Genomic DNA, 18,114 nt, shown 5'->3' on the forward strand with positions numbered 1-18,114 from the left:
ACTCACTCTGCTCAGGGATTTTACAACTGGAACCTCAGTCTTCCGGTTTTACTATTACTCCTGGTTCTTGGAGTAATAACAATAGGCACTGTAATTTTTGAAGAGCCCCGTGTTATCCCTGAAAGCAAAAACAATTCCTTTAAGATTCATGGAATTGCAAAGGAAAGGGTGATTACTGGAATTTTTAGGATCCCATTTAGAATCCACAGTAGCCATGGTGGAATGCAGTGAGCCTTTACTGGGTGCAATGCAATGTGCTAAATGTGCACTAAGCACTTGGGATAGCAGACTTGAAGCAAAGAAAACATTCCCTACCCACAAGCAGAGTTTAAAGCAGGTCCCCAAAGAACACTGTTGTTGACGAAAGTGTTGCTTCTGAAGTTTTCCGTCAGTAGTCTTGGGACCACTTGCTTTATTCTGGCCTATAGAAAGGTGCTGTGAAGCCCCAGAGCCGCACAGTTGCTCAAATATATACAGGCAAGAAGTCTGAAGATGGAGAACTCTGCAGTGCTCATCAGTGCCAAACATTTAGCCTTTTGCCCATGATTTGTACTTTTGACACTTTCAATTGCCGTCAAATAGTCCCTAACGAAATGGCAACATTCCCACATTCCATTACACGAAACTGAGGTAGGAACCAAGCTAAGTTTCCAGCAGATGGTTGAAAAGCCTCATCTGTGTCACTGCAGATCTGAGAGACTAACATTTTTGATCTACAGAACAAGTGTCTCATTATATGCAAATTGAAGATCTAAAAGCATAAATTCTGAGGCAGAAAGCTGGATGTTTCGGGGTTTCATTCCCCTGCGGTTACACTCGGAGAGTGACATATTTCACAAATAATCTACCGGTGGGTGTGATTAGAAAACCAAGAAATTGGCTGGTTTTAGGGAAGAGGCGAGTTGGCAGACACTAATTCACCCTATTGTGGAGCCAGGCAATATGGATATTTGGGTAGACACACCCAGGCGACACTAAAGGTGTGTGTCCTGATAAAGTCCCAGACTTGCTTGAGGAAAGCGCCCCCATCTTTCAGCCCATCTTTCAGCTCCTAGAGGGCAGGGATTGCATCTGCCTACTCTATGGTCCTCTCCCACGCTCAGTGTAGTGCTGTACACTCAGTAAGAGCTCAAAAAATTCCACTGACTGACTGCAGACTGGTTACCAACAACCTGAATTGGACTCATTCATTCATTCATTCAATAGTTTTATTGAGCGCTTACTATGTGCAGAGCACTGTACTAAGTGCTTGGAATGTACAATTCAGCAACAGATAGAGACAATCCCTGCCCACTGATGGGCTTACAGTCTAATCGGGGGAGACAAACAAAAACAATAGCAATAAATAGAATCAAGGGGATGTACATCTCATTAACAAAATAAATAGGGTAATAAAAATATATATAAATGAGCAAATGAGCACAGTGCTGAGGGGAGGGGAAGGGAGAGGGAGAGGAGCAGAGGGAATGGAGGGGAAAGGGGGCTTAGCTGAGGGGAGGTGAAGTGGGGGGCAGAGAGGCAGCAGAGGGAGCAGAGGGAGAAGGGGAAGCTCAGTCTGGAAAGGCATCTTGGAGGAGGTGAGCTCTCAGTAGACTCCCCTGCCTGGTTCAGGGTGTCTGTCACAACCTCTCCCTGAGGCAGAGCATGGAGTGAGCAAATAATGTCCACACCCAAAGATATTCCCTCTTTGGCTCAAGCAGGATGAAGTCAAGTCTCAGCATCTAACAATGGGATGGGATCCTTAAACACGGACCTTAGATGAGGGCTTTGGTCATAATTTTGTTTTTACTAGTGACAGACATGTTGGGTGTTTGGGGCACTCCAAGGAATGAACATCTGGCATTGATAACTTCACAACATAAAAACACAACCAAATTACACCCTATTGTACTTGGCAGATGGGCTGCAAAGCAAAAAAAAATCACAAGACACCAGCTAGATTCATCCACTGCTATAGAGATCTTGATTTAATTCAAACAATGCATAATGCATTGGCTTTTAACAATAGGCAGCAATAGTAAGCAGTCTTTTCTTACTGAGGCACGTTCAGTAATGATTATTCATGTAAACAGGCTTTTTGTTTAAAATTAATCCTGGAACTGTTTTGACTGGCACAGTGGCTTTTCCATGGAGGTGAAATGATCCATGCATCTTGCTGTCTAAGAGAACTGGCGAAGAGAAAACACAACAATAGACCACCTTAGTTCCTATTCCTGAGCAACCATGTTGTGAAGATGGTGGTAGTCTTTAAGGTGCAGAAGGGAGAGATAAAAGGCAGAATCATAAAGACTCTCACTCACCCCACGCTCCTCTATGCAGGCCGTTGGATAGCAGTGGAAGACACCAGCCTTCAGAGCTGATCTCAGGCCCCGGAGCAGGACAGGGCTTATCTGTTTTAGTTGCTTATTTCCTCATTCTTTCACTAAGTTTTTTTAAAAATTCCAAACCTTTTACTATTTTACAATCCTTTTACTTTTATTATTAGGGTTTGGCTAGATCCAGGAGAGAGGATCCCAGTGTATTTAGGTTTGATCCCAAATGTTGGATTGTGTTATCTATTTTTGACCCAAACACGTGGAACCAGACCCCAAAATCCCACTTAAAAATCCCTCCAACCTCTGAAATCTTAGTCCAGAGGATTTTAAAGGATGGAGACATATGATTCCCCTGCCTTAAGGAATGAATTTAGGGTAGGAAGTTTCTTTCTTACAGCTAATTCTTTTCTCATGTGACCCAGGGAAATCTTTCTCGCTATCAATCAGTGGTATTTATTGAGCACTGTGTGAAGAACTCTGTATTAAATGCTTGGTAGAATGTAATCACCCCACACATCCCTAGCTGTCTGTCCTTCCATCTCCCAAACCAGAGAAGTCTATAATCTAGCAGTCAGAGTCTGCACTCCCTGATACTGTTTAGAGAAATAGACCTCGTGTATGGCTGTTAAATCAAGTTGTTTCTCTGACTGGAGCTTCCAGTGACATTTTTGTGAATGGGCTTTAAAACCACAGAATCAAATCGATCAGCCAATCAATCAATTGTATTTACTGAGTGGTTACTGTTTGCAGAGCACTGTACTAATCACTTGAAAGAGTACAATATTACAGAAACATTCCCTGCCCACAATGAGCTAGCAGTCTAGAGGGGAAGACATACATAATATAAATAAATTATGGATATGCACATAAGTTCTGTGGGGATGGGACGAGGGAAGAACAAAAAGAGCGTGAGGGCGATGCAGAAGGGAGTAGAAGAAAAGGCAACTTGCAGGCGATGTCCTTTCAACAAGTCTTGAAAGTTAGGAGAGAAATTGTCTGTCAGATATGAAGAGGGAGGGAGTTCCAGGCCAGAGGCAGGACATGGGTGAGAGGTCAGTGGTGAGATAGATGAGATCGAGGTATAGTGAAAAGGTTTAGCATTAAAGGAGCAAGTATGCTGGTTGGGTTGTAGTAAGAGAGTAGCAAGGTGAGGTAGGAGGAGGCAAGGTGATTGAGCTCTTTAAAGCCAGTGGGGAGGAGTTTCTGTTTGATGCAGAGGTGGATGGGCAACCACTGGATGTTCTTGAGGAGTGGGGAAAGATAGGAGGAACAGTTTGGTAGAAAAGTAATCCGGGCAGAAGAGTGAAATGTAGACCAGAGTGGGGAGAGACAGGAGGCAGAGATGTCTGGAAGGAGGCTGATGCAGTAATCAAGGTGGGACAGGATAAATGCTTGGATTAACATGGTAGCAGTTTGCATGGAGAGGAAAGGACAGATTCTAGCAGTCTAATCTCCTGGTCCATTTGTTCCTCATCCTCCACCGTGCTGCGCAGAAAGTTTGTGGGCATTGGTGAAATGTTCGCAGTCCTTAGAGGAGAGATATACTTCACAGAGTAGAGTATCATTACTTATCTCTCCCCCAGCCATCTAAGCCACTCCATCCACTCCCATGAATGTTCTACAACTTTGACTCTTCCTTCACTGAAATAATTACTGTACTTTTTTTCCTTTCAGAGGACCATTAATGCCATTCATAAGCAAGAATAGAGTATTTTCAAGGCACACCATTACTGCTTATACTCCCAACTGTACTCATTCCCAAATTTAGTGCAACACAGCATATCACTGGGTGGAAACAAACCTCAAATAATTGTATTTGTGACTTGCACAACATTCCGGCATTCACACTATGTTTGCGATGGATGATAGTTATTCAGAAAACGCTGCTCTGTTTGGTGCTTAAATAGAGTTAATTTGGAGTTGTCTGCACTCATATACCTGCTACATTTCCCCAGATCCTTAACTGGGAGCTAGCCTGTGCCTGTGAGATTGTAGGACTTTGTTCTCTTGTCAGGAATCCAGGAAAGCCTTGGTCCACTGCCATCGCCTACCTTTATTTTCTCAAGAAATAAATAGCAATAGCAAATGGCTGTAACAGGTCCTATCTCTTTCTGTGTGTGTGTGTAAATTGTGAGTATACATATATATATATAACAGACATTATATATAACTGTATACCTGGATAAATGCATTTGTAATATATACACCTACCTAAATTTTATATATGAGTATATTGTATTTTTAATAATATAACATGACTATAATAACTAGTGTAACACATAAATCTAGATAGATAAAATGCCTCTGTCTGTGGGATCTGGAGTTGCAATGATCCACCACAGTAAAAATGAGGCAGTAAATGAGAACTTTACATTGGATGAAAAACCCACCTAGAACAAGGTGGATTGTCTTCTGCCTGTCCTCTCTCCCCAACCAGCTCTCCCTAAACACTAAGATGGCAGAACTAAGGTTGGTGTTAACACTGGGGATGGAAACTCTTAATCAATCAATCATATTTATTAAACACTAACTGTGTGCAGAGTACTCTTAGTAGAGTTTGGAGCAGTGCTTGGCACTATAACAGAGTTGGTAGGCATGTTCGCTGCTCATTACTCCAGTTCCGTCCGGACCGTCTTAATCCTCATTTTACAGATGAGGTAACTGAGGCACAGAGAAGTGAAGTGACTTGCCCAAAGTCACACATCTGATAAGGGGCGGAGGTGGGATTAGAACCCATGACCTCTCACTCCCAAGCCTGTGATAAGGACGTATCACTTCCCCTCAGTTGTTTTCAGTTCCCTCCAGATGAGTCCTATAATCACTGGTGGAATAGGTAGTTGATGGCTAATGAAGATTTTTATCCAGATACAATCTTAGAGCTTCTACCTACATAACAGGAATACTAAGAACTTAAAAGAGGACTCAGAAACTAGAATGCACCCACTAAAGGACACATGATGGCTTGGTATGTTTCAGGACAACTTGATGGTTGTCACAAGTTGCTGAGGCATCCAAATGACCTGGTCTGGATGGGGCCTCAGTTGAGAGGCTTAGTGGAGGGCTGCTAGGGGGTGTCAGGAAGGGTGGGAATAACTAATAAAAACAAAAATAATAAAAAACCCATAATAACTGTGTTATACATTAAGCACTTACTATGTGTCAAGCACTGCTCCAAGTGATAGGGTAGATTACAAGATAATCAAGTTGGACATAGTCCCTGTCCCTTATGTGGCTCACAATCTAAGTAGGGGGAGAACAGATATTTAATCCCCATTTTACAGATGAGGGAACAGAGGCAGAGAAGTTAAGTGACCCACCCAAGGTCAAACAGCAGGCTAAGTGTCAGAGTTGTGATTTTATCATTTGGCACTGCATGATTATTCAGTGACCAGCTACTAGCGTTATTGGTATCTCATATGTTTACACTTCCTGAGCCCAGTACAGTGCTGTAACCCAGTAGGCTCTGAGTCAAGAGCTATTCACAGTGGTATACTGGATGTCTACTATGTGTGGAGCACTGTACTGGGTGTATATTGGTTGCAGAACACTGCAATGAACAGTTATTGCTTCCAGCAACTGCAGCCTTTTTGAGTCAAGCAAAAGCTGCTTCTCTATTCAGGACAAATGTTTCAGTTTTAATATGTTTGCTTACATGAATTTGCAGATTGCAATTTAATGGCAGGCTGCTTAATTATGCCTTCATTTGTATAAATTGGAATGTGCTGCTGAATAAATGGAAATCAAAAAACCTCTTAATTTCCTTCCTGATATTTCATTTGAATCATAATAAACAGTGATCTTTTTGACACAATGATAATTAATATTTCAGTAGACAGAATTAATTTGAAAACAGAGCATGTGGAACGTGTCGATGTCACTGGAACCCAAGAAGGATCGTAGAGTGGAATATGGACGCAGGATAGGCAGAGTGGAACATAGCAAGATGACAAAATGACTGGATAACATGATGGCAGAGCAGATTATGGGCAGTAGGATGGGCAGTGAGGAATATCATGTGCAGGCAGAGAATGTTGTCAGCTTTCAAGTTCACTCCGGAACAAGATGAGAGTATCAGGTCTCCACATGTGTTTCTGGAAGTAGAGACATAACTCAGATTTGGTGGTTGGGGTTTAGGGATATTCCAGGATTTGCACTCCAAAATCTTGGCAGCAGGAGAGAAAAGTCTGCACTGGTTTTGTGTCCAACTTCCCATTCCTTAAAAACTCCAGTGGTTGCCCATCCATGTACATATCAAGCAGAACTTACCATGAGCTTAAGGACACACAATCAGTTCTCCCCCCTCCACACCTAACCTTGCTCATCCCGACTACCACCAAGTCAGTTCACTTTGCTCCTCTAAAGTCAACCTACTCATTGCCCTTTGGTCTATCTTTGCTCACCTTCAACCCCCTTGCTCATGTCCTCCCTCCTCCCTGGACTCCTTCCCACTTCATCTTCAGCAGACCGCCACTTACCACCTTCAAAGCCCTCTGAAAATTCTGTAGTAAAAGTATTTATTAAGCACTTACTGTGGGCAGTGCACTGTACTAGATGCCAGGAGAAAATACATAGGTGGGAATTAACAGGATCTGAGTCTCTCTGGGTCCTCACATTTAAATCCTAACCCTCCAGAAGCCTTCCTAACTAACCTCTCATTTCCTCACCTATTTCCCTCACTTCTTATTTTGGCCTATTCACTTGCATCGTTACCACTAAGCACTTTGCTACTCCCCCTTCCCCTTTTCCCACAGCACTATGTACATTTATTTATACCCTGTTGCTTCCCCTACTTATAATTTATTTTAATTTTTCCATCCCCCACTAGATTGTAAGCTCCTCGAGGTCAGAGATCATGGCTACTTAGTGTATCGTATTCTCCCAAGCACTTTGTACAGTGATCTGCACAAAGTAAGTGTCCCAATAAAAATAATTAATTGATTGATTGATGTGCCCGTAGCAGACTTTTCTATTCAGGTTAGATGATAGTTCCCAACCGATGAAGGGAAATGATAAACTTTTAGTCAAGATTAGCCCCCAATCAACAGGCCAATGGCGTCTGCAGGGTACGACTTCTCATGTGATTGGCTCAGGAATCTCATGATTGGCAGCTCTACCTGGGAGTGATGGGGCTCCTGTCTGCCCTCCGGTCCCGGCCTCTGTTCTTCCCAGGGGCTGCAGCTGCCCTCACATTGGGACACAGAGTAATGCAGGACAGAGATGCAAAGGAGAAAGGAGAAAGAGCATGGATGCAGAAGGTTGTGAAACTGATCTTAGGGTGAAATAGCTGGAGACATACCTGCATCTGTCACTGACGAAACACCTGTTGTCTTTAGTCATAAAGCATAACTAAGCAGGAACTGAGCTCTTCCAGAGCTGTGATTTAATTCCAATGTTTGCCTCCCCCTATAGATTGGAAGCTCTTTGTGAACAGGGATTGGGTCTACCAACTCTACTGTACTCTCCCAAGAGTTTCATACAGTGCTCTGTACACAGTTAGTGTTCAGTTTAATACTCTTGATTGATTTTTTTTTCCTCTGGAATTTAAGTGCTTACTATGTGCCAAGCACTATACTAAGCACTGGGGTAGATACAAGCTAATCAGGTTGGACACAGTCCCTGTCCCACATGGGCCTCCCAGTCTCAATCCCCATTTTATAAATGAGGTAACTGAGGCACAGCGATGTGAAATGACTTTCCCAAGCTCACAGAGAGAAGGGACAGAGCCAGAATTAGAACCCAGGTCCTTCTGACTCCTGGAGTCAGTGTTTCTGGTGGGTGACTGTCAAACCACTCAGGGATGCTAGGCATTAATCGGGAAGGCTTCCTGGAGGAGGTGACATTGCTGAAAGGCTCTGAGAATGTTGCCTGGTGGCTCACATGTGGGTGGAGGAAACCTTCAGGCGGGGGAGTGCAGCTCAAGGCTGTAAGCTCAGGTGGCGCCATCTAGGCATTGACCTTTGTGAATCCGGGCTTCCCTTTACTCTATTGCACTTTCCCAAGTGCTTGAACTATGTTTCCACACACTGTAACTCCTTGAGAGCAGAGAATATGTCTACTAACCCTATCGTAGTCCCTCATGTGCTTAGTACAGTGCTTGTCACACAGTAAGCACTCAACAAATATTAGTGATTTATTGATTGACTGAGCACCACGTAGCATTCAGAAAAGCAGAAATGTGGTGTTAGGACTCACCATGGGTTTAGAAATCCTCTAAGTTGTCTATCCTCAGTCTTTCCCTTCCCTTTCCCCTACTGCCCAGCCCAGGCTTCAGATAATAATAATAATAATGTTGGTATTGTTAAGCGCTTACTATGTGCTGAGCACTGTTCTAAGCGCTGGGTAAACATAGGGAATCAGGTTGTTCCCATGTGGGGCTCACAGTCTTAATCCCCATTTTACAGATGAGGGAACTTGAGGCACAGAGAAGTTTAAGTGACTTGCCACAGTCACACAGCCGACAAGTGCCAGAGCTGGGATTCGAACTCATGAGCCCTGACTCCAAAGCCCGTGCTCTTTCCACTGAGCCATGCTGCTCTCTTACACGACAGATGGGGTCGTGTAGACACAGGCCAGAGGACAGAGCACCCCATGCTCACAGGCCACCCCCTGTCTATTGTGGGCCACCCCATGACCCATTTGCCCACGCCCCCAGCCACAGGAACAGCAGATGGGTGGCTGCTCTGTGTTCTTTACCCAGAGAGAAATGAAATGAGAGCCAGGGGACAGGCAGGATTGCTGGTTTCTTGGGAGCAATCACTGTAAATTAGCATCTTACATATTTCTGGAGACAGCTAAATGTCAACAGCAAGTGGATTCTATTTTTTTCCCTCTAATTATCCCTTTAACTTCCTCTCACTTTTATAGCTCTCCCAGACTGCCTCCTATGTAGTAGACCCAGGGATGTGTGCTGGTTTCACAGATGTCTGTGTTTGCTCCTGGCACAGTTCTGGCTTCTCTCCCTAACTGCCCTGACCCCTGCTGCCTCTGGTGCATTCCCTATTTTGGATTAGCACTTTATTTTCTCCGGGCAGGGGTGGAGGGGTTGGGGTGGGGGAGGAAGGGTTGGGGTGGGACAAGAGAGTAGAGGGATGGAGAGGTGGGGTTAGGAAGGGGGTGGAGTGGGCCAGGAGGTTGGAGGGTGGAGAGGTGGATAGGTGGGTAGAGGGGTGGAGTGGGAGAGGGTGGGAGGCAGGGGGGATGTCTATTTCTTAAGCCCCAGTATTATCCTGGCTTGGCTTTTATCAACTAAGAAGGACTGGGAAGACAGTTCCATAATGATGCCTTGAGGCACTGAATTAACCCTGATGACCTCAACCCAGCTCACACCTCTAGCATGATCAATAAGAACGGTGTGGATTTAGAAGAAACCAATAAAGAGGTTGCAACTGAGGAAACAATACCCAAAGGACCTATGTCTGTGGTAGAAACACAAACTCTAAAATCAAGAGCTGTGGAGAATAAACATAAATCTGGAAATAGACAACTGATTTGTAGGGTGTCCTGGGTTTTCTAAAAAATGATCTTCTCATTTGGGGTCAGGGGATGCCCTGGTTTCTAGATAATGATAGACAGTCAGACAGAGCCAGAGATAATAATGTTGGGTATTTGTTAAGCGCTTACTATGTGCAGAGCACTGTTCTAAGCGCTGGGGGAGACACGGGGGAATCAGGTTGTCCCCACATTGGGCTCACAGGTCTTAATCCCCATTTTACAGATGGGGTAACTGAGGCCCAGAGAAGTTAAGTGACTTGCCCACAGTCACACAGCTGACAAGTGGCAGAGCCGGGATTCGAACTCATGACCTCTGACTCCAAAGCCCATGCTCAGAGATGAAGAAAGAGATAGAGAGAACCAGGAGGCAGAGAAGGGAAGGGATAGGGTAGGTCTCTGCCTCATCTGGGGGACTTTTGGGTTCTTTGTTAATTCTAGAATCTTGGTTTTAACTTTCCCAATTACACTATGCCTTCTTCCAAGCCCCCATGATCAACCAAGCTCATCACAAGCAGGATTTCTAAAGTTTGTTGATCCAGAATTGAGAATTTTAATTTAACTTTTCCTGCAAGCAGAAATACGTTTGTCTGAACCGCTGGAATGAAATGATTGTTATAAACGTTTCCTGGACCCGGCAGGAGACATTTAGAACAATTATCTGCTAACTGAGCTTTATATTTGCCAGCCTTTCTTGAATGCCTTGTTGAAAGAACGGAGTTGTGATTGTGTGAAAGTACGCACTAGGAAACTCTCCTCACAGAAGGGCAGGCTCCAGACATTGCAGCCCAGTTTATCTCCAAACACTGGCAATTTTCAGAATCATCAACCCGTCAAATTCCATTCTTGGTGACCATTTAAACTAATCTAGTACAATGAGCTTCATTTCTACTAGGGAAACTGAAACAAGTGGAAAGGGGTAGTGAAATTTATAACTCTGTCCTTACTTCTATTCATGTGAGACAGTGTGTGTGTGTTTGTGTGTGTGTGTGTGTGTGTGTTTGCATGTGTGTGTATCTGTACTGGGTATATATATGTATTTGTAGCAGATGTGTTGTGTGTGTTTGTGATGGATGTGGTGTGTATGTGTGTTTTTTTAATGGTATTTGTTAAGCATTTACTACGTGCCAGGCACAGTAGTAAACACTGAAGTAGATACAAGCTAATCAGGTTGGACACGGTCTAAGTCTCACATGAGGTTCACAGTTTTAATCCCCATTATACAGATGAAGTAACTGAGGCATAAAAATGTTAACAGACTTTCTGAAAGTCACACAGCAGACAAGTGGCAGAGTTGGGATTAGAACCCAAGACCTTCTGACTCCCAGGCCCATGATTTATCCACTAGACTGAGAGGAGGATGTGTGTGGGTGATCTGTGAGTATGTGTTGTATGTATGTTCATGTGTATGCATTTGCCAGAACAGATTTTGGTAGAAATAATTTGAAATCTGATTTTACTTATGTTTGCTAAGTGCAGTTCTAATTGCAGCAGTTTAATAATTGATACTCTGGACAGAGCTTGCAAATCTTCCTTCCATGAAGGATCCCAGCCAGAGTGGAATGGAAACTAGAATGAAATGTTTTCTGTGCTCTGGGGAATTATGTGTTATGGAATTGGAAAGGCATATTTCTTGTTCTGGGATGGTACCTTAATTTCCAGGGCTTAGTTCATTCATTCATTCATTCATTCAATTGTGTTTACAGAGTGCTTACTGTGTGCAGAGCACTTTACTAAGCGCTTGGAAAGTACAATTTGGCAACAGATAGAGACAATCCTTACCCAACAACAGGCTCACAGCCTAGAAGGGGGGAGACAGACCACAAAACAAAACAAGTAGACAGGCATCAATAATGACTTACTTTGTGCAAGTAATAAGTGTTCTAAGTACTGGGGTAGATACAAAATACTCAGAAAGGACACAGTCCAAGCCCCATATGGACTTAATCCTCATTTACAGTGAAGGTAACTGAGACACAGAGAAGTGAAGTGACTTGCCCTAAGGTCACACAGCAGACAAGTGGCAGAGCTGCAATTAGAACTCAGTTCCTCTGATTCGCTGGTCAGTGCTCTAACCACTAGACCAAACTGTTTCTCACTTCTTCACAGAGACTCTCAATCACCCATACTTGATCGGGGCAGAATTGATCAGGAGAAATAGAAACAGCAGGAGAGAGTGCCATCTGTACTCCACTGCAGGTTCATTCCTGTCTGCTTCTGGAGCTTTCCTACTCCTGAAAGAGTGGCCTTCGCCATTGTGGCCTGGCCAACTGGAAAAAATAATTGGACTTTTCTCCCATCTACATTTGATAATGATCTCATTTCACTACCTGACCATTTTCAATTAGTCTTTCAGGCTGCCTTCTTCCTCCTTTTCTCTCCCTCTAGATTGTAAGCTCATTGTGGGCAGGGAATGTGTCTCCTGAATCTGCAGGAAAGGTGCTCAAGATCTTGATGATCTGGTCACTAGAGAAGTAGCAGTGCTGGGCAAGAGTACCTGGATGGCTGAACACCCCAAATTAGGAAGGCACAAGGAGTCTTAGACTGGGCTCACCAGCAGACCCTGACTGATAAGCTTGTTCTTTTTATGGTTTTAAAGTATTTACTATGTGCCAAGAAGTGCCCTAAATGCTGGGGTAGATACAAGCTAATCAGGTTGGACACAGTCTATGTCCTATGAGGGGCTCACAATCTTAATCACCATTTTACGTAGGAGATATCAAGCACAGAGAAGTGAAGTGACTTGTCCAAGGTCATATATCAGTCAAGTGGTGGCGCTTCCACTGAAGGAGCGAAGACTTGGGCATAATATAACTACAAGAAAGTAAGATGGCAACTCTCCAGAGCAAGGGTCATGTCAAGAGACCTGGTGAAGATGAGGGCAGCCATCACTTTGAAGGAAGAGTGACATCTGTTGCCAGTCAGTAGTGCAGCACACACTATTCGACTGCTCGAAGAAGGACAGGTCAAGGGTTAGGTGCTGGACTTCCCGCACCTTTCCCCTCCCCTCCATGGGAAGAGTTCTCTCATCTTCGGGATGGCTGACCACCCTCAGGGGGTGAATTTCTGACCAGGTGATCAATGGTTGGGGTTTTTAAGCCTGCCAGAGCCTTCTGGAGAAATTCATTTTCTCCTCACGTTTTCTCATGGGGCAAAAACAGCATCTTGTAATACTGGTGGAAAATTACTCCACTATTTGGTTGTCATTTTTTTCAGACAACCGAAATGTGAATGTTTGTGGATATTTCGGTCACATGGTTCTCAGATCCATTCTCTGTCTCAAGGTGGCCAGCTCTCATACATCTGGTCAGGTACACACTACCTCCCTCTTTCAATGCTAGGAATCATATCCCTCCAGAAAATTAGACATGAACTCAATATACAGAAATAACTGCCAGCAAAATGACTCCAGGTCCTGGTCTCTGAACAGAGCCAGGGCTAATGCAGAGATAAAGATTTTTCTTTTACAATCAAATGAAAAAGAGTCAACGAAGCAGAGAAAACCCCACTCTCAGACAGCCCCAAATAGTCCCTTTCCATCACAAGCCAAAACGAGCCATGAAATTAAAACACTGGATTGCAGAAGAAGGTGAGTCCAGGTCAGGATCTAGCCGGGGTGGACTTTCTTCAAGATGGTCTTATGGATGTGCCTCCCCAGCCTCAGAGTCAGCATTACTCACCCCATAAACAAATTGGCTTGTAGCAGAGAAGGCTGAGAAACAATTTAATGATTTGGTCAAGTTTGCCTTCAAATTCTGTGTCTCTGCGGGCCCTACCTGGAGTTCCTTGCCTCACCAAATCTGCCAGATCACAACGCTCTCCGTCTTCAAACCCCTTCCCCAAATCCTACCTCCTCCAGGAAACCTTCCCCGATCAACTCCCACTGCCCCAAATTGTAGCAATCCAACAGCACTCTTAGCACTTAGGAATTTATGCTCTTCCTCATCACTGAGTTTGAATTGTATATTCTCTGACATGATAATCCCCCTGAGGGACAGGAACCGTGTCTAATTCCCACCTGTGTATTCTCCCCCAGTGCTTAGCAACAGTGTTCTGTACCCAGGAGGCCCTTAATAAATACTACTACCACTACTACTATATTCAATGTATAATGTACCCTTGGTGATTTATTCTGATATTTCATTCTGGTATATTTACTTTCCATCTATTGGACCTTCGCTTTCCCCATGATTCTCTCTATTTGAAAGCCAGACCACATCTCATCCCATTTTCAAAGCCCTCTGAAAGAAGCACCTCCTCTGAGAAGCCTTCCCTAATTAATTAACCCCATTCCAGTCTTGACTACCCCTCCCTACTTCTATAGTATAGATGATAGAGAAATGGAGTGACTTGCCTAAGGTCACACAGCAACTAAATTGCAGAGCCAAGATGAGAACCGAGGTCATCTGATACCCCGGCCTGGGCTCTTTCCACTAAACCACACTGGTCCTGGTGTGGCCTAGTGGATGGAGCATGGGCCTGAGTTCCAATCCCGGCTCCACCACTTGTCTGCCGTGTGACCTTAGACAAGTCACTTCACTTTTCTGTGCCTGACACCTCTTTTGTGAAATGGGGATTGAGACTATGAGCCCTACATGGAACAGGGACTGTGTCCAACCTGATTTACTTGTATCCTCTCCAGAACTTAGTACAGTGCCTGGCACATAGAAAACGCTTAGCAAATACCATAATTATTATTATCATTATGTGTATGAGTCCTTTTACATCATTGCTTCCTCTACCTGTAATTTTCTTTAGTTCTGTCTCCTTTGTTAGATGATAGTAAACTCTTTGAGGCTGGGGACTGTGTCTACTTGACTTTACCCTCCCAAATGCTGAGTACAAGGGTCGACCCACAGTAAGTGCGCAATAAATAATGCATTCTCTTTCTTTCTCTCTCTCTCTCTTAAATGGCCCCAGTGTAATCTTGGGACAAGGGCTGGTTGAAGAGGGAGGTTGGATGCCAGTCCTAACTGCCCCCATGACCACTTCTGAATGAGACACTTCCCTCAAAGTGTCTGGCCCCCTGGGATGAGCAAAGAAGATAACAGGGGAGTTTGTTTCATGAAACAGAAAATCTCTCATATGTATTTCCAGCTCCTTTAACTGAAGCCCTTGGTTAATGATGCCTACCCTAGACTATTCTCCACCATCCCCAAGCTGGCCCCGCAAGTGGTGGAAAGTTCTCTTTGGGCTCAATCCATTTTAGATGGAAACAGACTGAACCTTTTTGCACAATTTTCTTGTCCCTATTTCGATGATCATTGCCCTGGTTCACGAGCATAAGGGGAATCTTCCTCTACCACCTTTTAGGATAAATTGAGGTGGCCAGAGGCTAGTTCTTTCCTTGCACCGTAACGCTCTGCTTAATGGAGATACAGTCCCAAGAAAAGAGTCTACTTTTTGTTGATAATCAAGATAATGACACTGATGAAGAGCCCACTAGAGAACTCTGAATTTGCTCCTCCTGGCCGGGCCCATCTGTTTCATAATAACATGCTTTTAGTCATTTCCTCTTGGAACATTTGGAGTGGTGGAGGCTGGTTAAATCTAAATGATTTGAGCAGATATTTAAGTCACTCTTGCCGGGGGTCTGGGTCTGGGCCGTGGGACTTGGCAGTGACACTGTGCTACTGTCAGAGCTAAATGGTGATGGGCCTGCTGTGGAGAAAGGGGAATCAGCTTACACCTCTCTGGAATGTCGCGATATGCCAATTCTGGCAGCTCAGGTTCCGATCCACCGCTGACCAGCTAAATGCCAGTGGTGCTGGTTGTTTTGGACCCTTGAGCGTGATGGCCTGACTCAAGGTCAGGGAGCGCCTACACTGGGGCCCCCTGGACCTGAATCACAGTTGAACGGTCAGAGTCTATCCAGGCTCGGCGCCCCGGGCTGGGTTGGGCTGGTGCAGGGCCAGGTAGTAGAACTCTAGTGGCGACTCCATTTAGCCTCTCCCGCCCTATCGTTCCCAACTAAGTGGGACCAAATTACTTCTCGGTTCTGAGAGAATTCCAGATTCTTAACCGATGCTTCTTGATTTCCTGTGGGGACGCTGGCAGGAAACACTGCCCTTTCTTTCCCCTTTCAGGCCACTCACCTGAACTCGTGGGGAGCTGCTTCCAGGCCCAAAGGGACAGGCATAGATGGGGCCTGTCAAAGCCAGAGGCACTACCTGTCTGGAGGGACTCTGTTTTCCTGGACCAGACCTGGGAGGCAGGACTCACAATGAGCACACCCTTCTGGGTCAGAGACCTACCTGACCCAGCACCCGGAGTCACTTTGGCCAAGATGGAGTCATCCCCAACTTCTCTGGGCCAAAGTGATCTAGAACTCTGCCCTTCGCACCCCAGGATAGAGCCCAGCAACAATGGAATGTTTGAGGAGTCCTTGTTGCTGACGTATGGGAAAGTCTCAACAAGCCTGGCGTCACCCACCAACCTGGGTGGTGCAAACTCTACATTGGGATAGAGTCTTACACTGACAAAGATGCTAAAACTTCTACCACATCTAGCGTGTGCTGACAGCATCCTGTCCCCTAGATGCTGTCGTGGCAAAGAATCAGAAATCCTAATCAAGGAAGCCAATGTACATTGCAGGGAAATGACCAGGGTGTGACTTCACTGAAGCTGCCATATCTAAACCAATTGATCAGTAGTATTTGTTGAGCATCTTCTGTGTGCAGAGAGTCCTGTTCTAGATGCTCGGTCTATAGAAAAAAAGTCTAGGTCTATAAAAACCTGAATGCTCCCTTCCTCTTTCAGAGAGCTTGCTCTTGATTAGTCCCAGACATTGAATCTGCCTTTTTCAACAGTTTCAACAGTGAAATGTAGAGCAGTTAATTCACAAAAACAGGGTTGATTAATCAAAATGGTTCCAACATAGGACTTACCAACTCAGACCCTGAACCGGAGAGGTAGGTGGCAGACAACATGCTCGGGCTTGAAATTTGCACTCAATGCCGAAGGTAGAAGAGAGGAGAAAACTTGAATTCCTCTTGTCTTATGAAGAACTAGTTTTTTCAGATATCTTTTGACTCCTATGTTCCAGATCAGAAAACCTGTTCTTTCAAGTGAATCCTTTTCCATTTTTCCCTACCGCTTGGGTGAACTTTATTGAATACGTTCTCGAAATTCAGATTCTGGTCTTCTACCCGCAGTTCCTGACAGATGGATTTCCGCCTCTTTGAATCATAGTCACTGCAGGGTTTCTGCACTGTTGCTAAGAGCTGGGCTGAAGTCACGATGACTGACCCAAACACATGACTCGTCCACTCAAATTTCTTCCTCTTCCTAGTACAACTCTACTTACCATTTCAAGTAAGGAACTGTAAATTTAATAATGTTGGTATTTGTTAAGCGCTTACTATGTGTCGAGCACTGTTCTAAGCGCTGGGGTAGATATAGGGTGATCAGGTTGTCCCACGTGAGGCTCACAGTCTTCATCCCCATTTTACAGATGAGGTAACTGAGGCACAGAGAAATGAAGTGACTTGCCCATGGTCACACAGCTGACAAGTGGCAGAGCGGGAATTCGAACCCATGACCGCTGGCTCCCAAGCCCGTGCTCTTTCCACTGAGGCACGCTGCTTAAGTGTACTTCTAAAGGTAAACCCTTCAAACCAATCATCCCCAATAAGCCATTGAAAGGGAGAAGACAAATCCAGTTTAATTACTGTGCTAATTGCCCCTGGCTCATTAGACTTTAATAGGTGTGTAGTTTACATAAGCAGAACTAAAAGTAATTAAAATGATATTATCTATTGTTTTGCCTGGCGGCAGGGAGAGAGAGGCTAGAGTATATTTTAGTTATTCTGGAAAACAGACAATTTGGGCTACCCCAAATTAAGCATGGCACGAGAACACAACTATGAATGCCCACCACTCTACTGAAGAAACCAGCAAGACAGTGGTACCACCATTCTGGGTAAGTGCTGGGGAAAGCTAGTTGATATACTGAGGAACAATGAATTTTTGTTTCTGAGGAATTTAGTAGAGTAAGGGCAAGCCAGGAAGGGCTTAGAACCAGTGAGAACACTGGATGGAAGCTACAAGGCCTTGTGGAAAGAGGACAGAACAGGAAGTCAGGAGACCTGGGTTCTAATTCCAGCTCACCTCCGACCTACTGGGTGGCCTTGGGCAAGTCACTTAACTTCCCTGGGACTCAGTTTCCTCAACTGTACAATGGGGATATGATCTCCCTTCTCCCTTCTCATTATTCATGCATTCTTTCAATGGTATTGATGAAGTGCTTACTGTGTGCAGAGCACTGTACTAAGCACTTGGGAAAGTACGGTACAACAACAAACAGTGACAA

General features: G+C 44.5%; 1 long non-coding RNA gene across 1 annotated transcript; it reads right to left on the reverse strand.

The window, feature by feature from the left end:
• Positions 1-1,936: 1,936 nt before the first annotated feature.
• LOC114811327 lies at positions 1,937-16,129 on the reverse strand. The gene is made up of 2 exons (XR_003759011.2): positions 15,899-16,129; positions 1,937-2,168 (listed from the first exon to the last, which is right to left on the reverse strand). It is a non-coding gene; the product is annotated as an uncharacterized LOC114811327 (long non-coding RNA).
• Positions 16,130-18,114: the final 1,985 nt, after the last annotated feature.

The sequence above is a fragment of the Ornithorhynchus anatinus genome, chromosome 4, assembly GCF_004115215.2.
Source record: "Ornithorhynchus anatinus isolate Pmale09 chromosome 4, mOrnAna1.pri.v4, whole genome shotgun sequence".
Lineage (NCBI taxonomy): Eukaryota > Metazoa > Chordata > Mammalia > Monotremata > Ornithorhynchidae > Ornithorhynchus > Ornithorhynchus anatinus.